Source organism: Pinus tabuliformis, chromosome 2_2 (genome assembly GCF_031772625.1).
Source record: "Pinus tabuliformis cultivar Carrire ecotype Pingquan chromosome 2_2, CPIR1, whole genome shotgun sequence".
Classification (NCBI taxonomy): Eukaryota; Viridiplantae; Streptophyta; class Pinopsida; order Pinales; family Pinaceae; genus Pinus; species Pinus tabuliformis.
This window is the reverse complement of record NC_142300.1, coordinates 201,258,738-201,266,743: the sequence shown is the minus strand read 5'-3', so window position 1 is coordinate 201,266,743 and position 8,006 is coordinate 201,258,738.

Below are 8,006 nucleotides of genomic sequence, written 5' to 3'. Positions count from 1 at the left end.
CCTTATAAGAGTTTGAAAGTTCCTTTCATTTATTTCTCCACAAAAGTACTTTCTTTCACATTCCAGGACTAGAATTTCTTTTGTGTAAATTGCCGAGTGATATTTTCTTTTCGATTACTCAAAGTTGTAATTAAGGAAGTAGGAATAGATTTAGGGAAAATTTCATATCATTTCTGGCATTTATTGTGCTTTGCCTCTAAGTTTATGAAACCCCCGTGTTGACAATTAAGTGTTGAATGATTCTTCCTAACTACAATTCCTACACCCAACATGGATAAGAGTAATTCTTCAGAGTATATGGTGAAGGATGTGAAATAACTCCAACAATAGCATTGACATCATGAGATTCCCTCAGTGAATTGGCACCACCAAGATGGGGGAGGTCTAGTATAATGGTATAGACATAACCAGATTGAGCATAAATCAATTCATATCTCATAGCAGTCTAGAAATCCTCATCCTATGTCAGAGTAAAATGAGACGTGACATATTTGGCAATATGTGCTAAAAGAGTTCTAAGGAAGCAATTGAGGTAGACACAGTATTCAAAGGGTGGAGCATGACACATGCTCCTCCTTCTATGCCATTCTTGGACATGATTTGAAAGATGGATGGTAGAGGACTGACAGAATGTGGTCAAGAGCTCTATACTAGTGTCATGTCAGAGAGGTAATTGAAAATATGAGAGGAACACTTTAGCAAGCATCACGAAAATGGAATGAGAGGTGGTAGGATGGTAAACATACCACTTTGCAGCATCTCCAGTGAGTGTGCATTGAAACAACCAAAGACAGATGGAATTAGTGGTGATGGATTTGGATGAACACCACATAAGGAAGGAGTGGACATGATCGATGGGGTCCTCTCCAGAATTACCTTGAAACTTGGGAATGTCAAAGGGGAGCTTAGATGGAAAAGCTAGCCAACCAACATCGTGGTGTATAGGGTCATTAATCAACTGGATAAAATCTGGGAGGCTTAACTCATCCATGAAAGGGAGCATTAGGGCTATCAGAATAGTTCCTGAGATACTTCTGCTAGATGTGACCACTAGGGTAGAACTAGAACCAACACCAAGTTAGGTTCATGCACCTGCAATGGGTCCTAACATGATGATGGTATGTAGTGAAGGATCCTCGAAATCATATGAGGAATAAAATGAACCAGAAGAGGAGTCGGTATGGGGAATCAAAGGACTATGAACTCGAACTCTATGGGGAGGAGTATTATGCCTAAGCGTAAACTGGGGATGAAGACCTAAGAGTCTCCGTGACAAACACCTTGGTGCCACAATGGTGGTAAGACACAAGTGACACGGAAATGGTGAAGGGATATCAACAAGATGTTTTTGTCTTTGTGTGGAGAGATAAATTAATTAAGTTAAGTCTTGGCTTGGCAGTGTAAACCAAGCACCCTTCACTTAAGGTGTGCTTGTGCGTGTAAGTGTGTTTATTAATTAAGCCCAGATCATGTTTGAAAAAAGAAAAAAATTGTTGAAATAAACTGAAATTAAAAATAGAAAATGAACAACAAATCAACTTTCTAAACCCCACCCAAACTAGGTTTGCAAACACTATGCTGGTTGGTGGTAAAATCAACTAACCACACGTGAAAAAGGCCAAGAGATCTAAGCATCATTGTGACTGGGATCAAATGACACTATGTTGCTGGAAAGTGGTGTAGAAACAACAAAAAACTACGGAGGAAAATCACTACAAAAATATAGGGAGATTGGTGCGAAACCTACGGAAACCAATGGGACCCTAAGGAAAATGACCAAACAAGGTTTAAGATGAAACTTTAGATGAAACAACCTATCTATGAAGATCTAAAAAAGGAAGGTACATATCTGGAAAATATGGCTGAAAGCTCTTCTGAAACTCAGAATTCCTACTCAGTTAAACTCCTCCTATAAAGGTGGAAGTGTACTAGAAGCCCTAAGGGGCTAGATTCCACCTCGACGAGTAAAATAGAGTATATCAACGCCTAAGTGGGGTGAGGCAGTGGTCAAGCAACCCAATAGAAAACTCTCGGGAAAACCCAGAAACAGATCAGAACAAATCCCAGAAAACCTAAAATCGCAGGTACTGAACTGATTCCTGGGATATCACACTTTTTAGGTTAGAAAGTGTGCTCTAGACCTACATATCGCACTTTCGGGGTAGAAAAGTGTGATTTCTGCTCCTTGATTCTCAATCAGCAAGTCTCGAAAAAACTTGTCGTCTCTGTTAGGGCTAGTTCCTGTGACCTGCGGAAAAGACTAGAAAACTTACGGAAGTTAGAAGTTTGACTAATCTAGGGTTAGAAAGCTAGTAAACAATATTAAGAGACTGAAAAAGAAAAACCCTAAGCTGAAAATTGAAGGTCACCCAGGTTTTTGGGTCAGAATTAAAAACATAGTGGAGTCGTCAATTTGTTATTGTGTTGTTTTCTTGAATGTGTACGAAAAGAAATCCCTTAAGATTGTGGATGACAAACAACCCTAATAATTAAAATGGTTGCTAAACATCCTAGGTCTCCAGCGAATGATAGAAACAAAACCTGCCAAAGCCACGATCTATGCCAGAACCATAGTTAAAAAACAAAACAAAATAGTAAAATAAGCGAAAGTAACTCCAATAATCCAATGGAAACCACATATATAAAGAATGGAAAACCTTTCTATTTATAACAAAATAATGAATGGGAAACCTTTTTATTTATCAAAAAATATTAGATTATCCTCAAATAATGAGAAATAATAAAATATTATTAACCCCCTTCTAGAAATAACCATTTGGAATATTTTATTATATTTCGTTAGAGGGAAAAGCTATTTAAAGTTTTATTTAGAAATAATAAATAAATAAGTGATTTATTTATCATCTCAAGAAATATGGTTAATGAATAATAAAAAATTAATGATTTATTTAATTATTCCTAAGGGATTTGGTCAAAATGGACAAGGAATATTAATTAAACAATGGTTTAATTAATTATTCCTAGAAGATAATTAAACAAATAGTGATTTATTTAATTATTCTTCATGGGTTTAATTATAAAGACTTAACAAATGTGGTTTATTATGTAATTTCTCAAAGTGAAAGAAATTTTACTATGGTAAAATTGGCCCTACATGGTGTACTTCAACCCATCTAGTAAATTATGGCTAGAGGATCAATTTTTTGTGACAACATCTGATGTCATTAATGAACTATTGGAAAATTTAAGTGCTACCAAATATTTTAGGTACTTGTCTATTTTAGTATATTTGTTTATGTATTTTCAACTGGAAAATATGTTCGGTATGCAATTACAAAAATAGGATGCAAACGGCAATGTACTTTCAATAATTTAGTGGAATTCAATCTCAAGAAAGAATCACAAAAAAAATTACTTTTATATATTTTTAATCATTTTCTGTCAATATCTTTCAGTGTCATATATGATGTATCATCACTGAGAATATTTCTGGAAATTAAAATAATTTTTCAACTTCTTGACATAGTGATGGTGGTATATTTGTATTCATATAAGGAAATACCAAAGTCATAATATATGGATGTGAATTGACACCTTATAAGCTTCCTTTTTTTCTTCCTATAATATTTTTTCTTTGTGTTTTATCAAACAAAATTTAAATGTGGATTAGGTTCATTTTGTACCTAGGAAACCATACTCTCTTCAACCAAAGCAGGGGTTTGGCAATTTTTTGTCAATACTAGAGAAACAATGCCAAAGATTAAAATAATGTTGTAGGAGATGAAATTTTCATAGAGGGAGATCTAGCCTTATGAACCTCATGGCATAATATCAAATAAAATATTTGAACAAAATTCGGCGCCTTATAAGGATGTGGCAAGGCCTGAGGTGGAGTAATATGCTAACAAGGAGATTTGGGAGAAGTATCATCAAAAGTTGCATGGGTAAATATTAAAGTATATCAACCATGAAAGTCGAACATATATAAATTCCTCAGCAAAGAGAAAAACTATTAAAGAGGGAATTTTTTGATACTAAACAATCAACTTCTAAATCATAGAGCATAAAATACAGAGTGCAAAAGAGATAGGGATTAGAAGATATATAGGTTTCAATTACAGAGGTTACATCAAGTGAGTTTGTCATATCAAGCAAGCCTATTTTTAATCTATAATTCATACCATCTGAAACTTTGAAATGAGAGGTATCATCATCCGATATGTCACTGGCTACATCTTTTAAGTAGGAAAGAATATTTTCTCAATTTATGGAAATAAAGAAATGAAATGAAAAATGAAGGAAAGAGGGATACAGTGAGCTTTGGAGACAGGGAACTACTTCAAAAACAACATTATTATTAGCCCTGGATCATGACAAAGTTCAACTTCATATGGAAATTTTAGAGCCAAAACCCCAAATGATTAAAAATTGAGAAGATTACAAATTTTTTAAACTCACTATTTACCTAAAAAGGATTCACGTGGTTGTTCAAATGGATCTCCACTGGAAAATAGAGGAGATGTTTTGTATTGAGATTAGCTTCTAATTTTTCTAATCAAAGTGAACAAGTAGCCCAAACAATAAAATATTTCTACCAAAACCAAACAAATGAAAATTGGAAATTTAGATAATATCATCAAGTTGGGTGCAGACCCAAATGAAGCTATGCCGATTTAAGCTTGTTAAAATCCAAGGATATATAAATTCAGCTTCTCAATAAAAAGCTCAATATGCTAACTCTAGAGCATGTTCAAATGCCAGAGTTAGAAGAATTGCAAAGGGAGAAATATAACTACTTTCCTTAATCGTTCAACTAAATAAATAGATTAAAAAACCAGAACTACAAAATGAAATCATTCTAAGGAAGAAATTTGGATGCAAATGTGCAGTAACCACTTCTGATAATTAAGGGAGACACCTCATAGAAACTGGCTGAAACCATCCTGTCATTCAACTAGAAAGAGTAAGAAATTGAAAACCTAAATAAAATAGTGTAGTTTAAAAGTGTTGCATTAACTCAAGAAAATGAGGAGTTGGAAAATGAAAATACTATTCTCAGTGATGAACTCAAGAAAAAGGATTCTCTACAAATTCAAATTGAATCGTATAAGAAAGAACTAATCAGAACACAACCATTAATTGAAACCGAAAGGATCTTGTGGAAGAATATTGTTACTTATATTTCATATTTATGTGACTCGATTGTAATAAATGGCAACGAATCAGAATTATTGAATATTTCTTAAAAGGCTATAGATCGTACCGAGCAAGAGTTAGGGAACAAGCCATCAATTACAAATAGATTTATCAATTTTTTTAATGGCATAGGTCAAGAGAACCTCAAAATATGGGGGGTCAATGAAAAAATTGACTTGATAATGCTAACTAATACAATTATTCTTAAAATAAAATTTATGTCACAAGTGTTAGGGTCCTATAATTTATACGATCAATGATCGTTGAGTATTTTCTTTCAGTATTTTAGATTGTAAATAATATAGCTTTCTGCAAATGATTTCCAAGAAAGAGATAAAAAATGAAAAGAGGTTATAAATAAAAAAATAGAAGAAAAGAAAAATAGAATAAATGATAAATGAACCCCACGAAAAAATGAATAAACATGAAAGTGATGCTAGCTTAAGTGTCGCTACTAGCCTTCTGGATTTGTAAAAGAATAAATAGATGAAATTGTGTGCATCTTGTTTAAAATGCCACAATCCCTTTTTGCTTGAGACATACAGTTTCGTTGTCTTAGGGGTTCCTGACCCATGTTCAAAGTTAGTTGCGCCAAACAGGTTCCTACACTACTGGCCCTTTCTACATCAATCCATGGTGCGCGTGCCGAAGTCTCACCCGAAGTAGTATGGGGGGATGTTGGAACCAAGTTTCTGCACCTAGAGATCAATGTGATATCCTTTCGATGACCTAGATCTGCCTTCGTGCAGACCTCTATACTCCTATAGCCTATAGTTGTAACTTCCTTGAGTTGACCTCTAGACCTCTGCGAAGGTCTACGATTACCTTTTGCAGACCCTGAACAGGTCAATTAGCTACTTTCACATGCTTTAGATTACCCTTATACCATTATTTTCTCAAATCCACTCAAGTGTTGGATAACTTTAACATAAAACATTATAATCTTTGCGTAAGAACTTAACATTAATTGTGTTCTGATAACAATGTAGAACAAGTAAATTCATGCATTAGTACATCATTATTTCATAAAACCATTATTCATCTTAACATAAAGTGCATTCATACATAACAAAAGATAATAGATAAAACACAAGAATTTCTACAACAATATTCTTTATTGATATTCATTTGAATTTACAGACTCGGAACTTCCCTATACACTCATGTGTAGGGGTCCATGCACTCAACTGTGGACACTACTCTAGGCCTCTACACACTTAGTTGTAGAGCCTTTTCCTCCTCTAAGACTTCTACTTTTGCACTAGACTTCTTCACTTGTACCCATAGACTTCTTCTTATTTACTTGTCGTAGACTCTCTAAGACACACTTATTTATACAATCCCATGGTCCACAGACCATGGATAGATATTCAAGGCCGAACCAAGTTACATAAAAGAGGGGTAAAATCCTTTTTGATTCCTTAACTAATTACGCACTCTGTGCCCACAACTTGTAGAGACTTTACATCCTTTTACATCAAAACTTGAGCTTTTCCCTCAAAACATGGGATTTTGGCCAAAAACGGACCCAGAGGACCCCATCCCAACAGACCCCCAACACAAATTTCGTGACTTGCCCTCAAGTCACTTAGCTAGTGTGGATACCTTGCTACAAATATCCCCCAACTCCACTTGAACCACTGCTACTTCAGTCATGCTCTGCGTGGCTGCCTGTTGCACCTCCTTGACCAATTGTTCTGTGGTTGGTCCTTCACTATCTTGCTTGATCTTCTATTGTGTAAGCTATAGGTTCACCAACTTGTCCTGTATGTTGGTGGAGACTTGGTAGGCTTCTTCCAACCAAGGATCCAAACGTGCCTTGAGGACTACCTCTTTCTTCTTCGCAGCTTCTACCTGTGCAAGGAGTTGATTCCCCTCCTACAACATGGCAAGGCGCTATGTTGTAGCTACTATGCGTGTCGTCACCTACACTTCGTCATACTACTACTGAAGCTCGCAGGTCTCTGTCTTTAATATCTGGAGGTTGGGATCTTCCTATAGGACAGTCACTACTTCCATGGCCTACTCAAACAACATTGTGTAGTCTACCACCACGACATTGATAGTAGCTAGTCCATCCTTAACAACTGCTTCTTGTTGTTCTCTAACTTTTGGCAGGGTCAAAGGCTGTGACTTGAGCTCCAGTTCTATGATTTTCAGGTTAAGCTCGAACTAAACTTAGGCCACTTATGTCTTGGCATTGCGGACACTCGTTGCAAGCTTCCTGATCTTGGCTTCAAGCGGTGCTTCCTCCGATATGTGCAACTCCGTCACTGTCCTGCATGATTCTACCACCGCAGCTGCCATCTGGGCACTCTACACCTGGATTGTCTCCTCTGCCTTCAATGCCTCTGTCTTCTCGGTGAACATTTTCTCATTTTTCACCTGATATTCACTGATTAGGCTGAGAGCGCACTACTCCCATGCTTGTATCTCCGCTATCACACCTGCCTGCAGTGTGTGAACATACTCATTGGGGAGCGCTGTGAGGTTGAGGCCAATATTCTTCAGAGTACCAATGATGACCTTGTCATCGACCAATTCTGTGCATAACGACCCTTTCAGTAGCACGACTGCTCAAAGATCCACTGATCTAACCATTTCGACAACCTGACTGGTCCCTGGTGCCAGACTTATATATGTCCAGTGCTCACCTACCCTGCGCCCACCTAGATCCTATTGATCTAGATCTGCAGCTCACGCAGATACTTCTAAAGAGTGTCTGGTGATTGCAGGTGCTTTTGTTCAAAATTCTTCAATATTTTAGCTATGGTATCACACACTTTATCTCCGATCTCATCGAGATCACCTTCTATGAGTGTGATGGGATCCAGAGGTGGCTTTGTTTT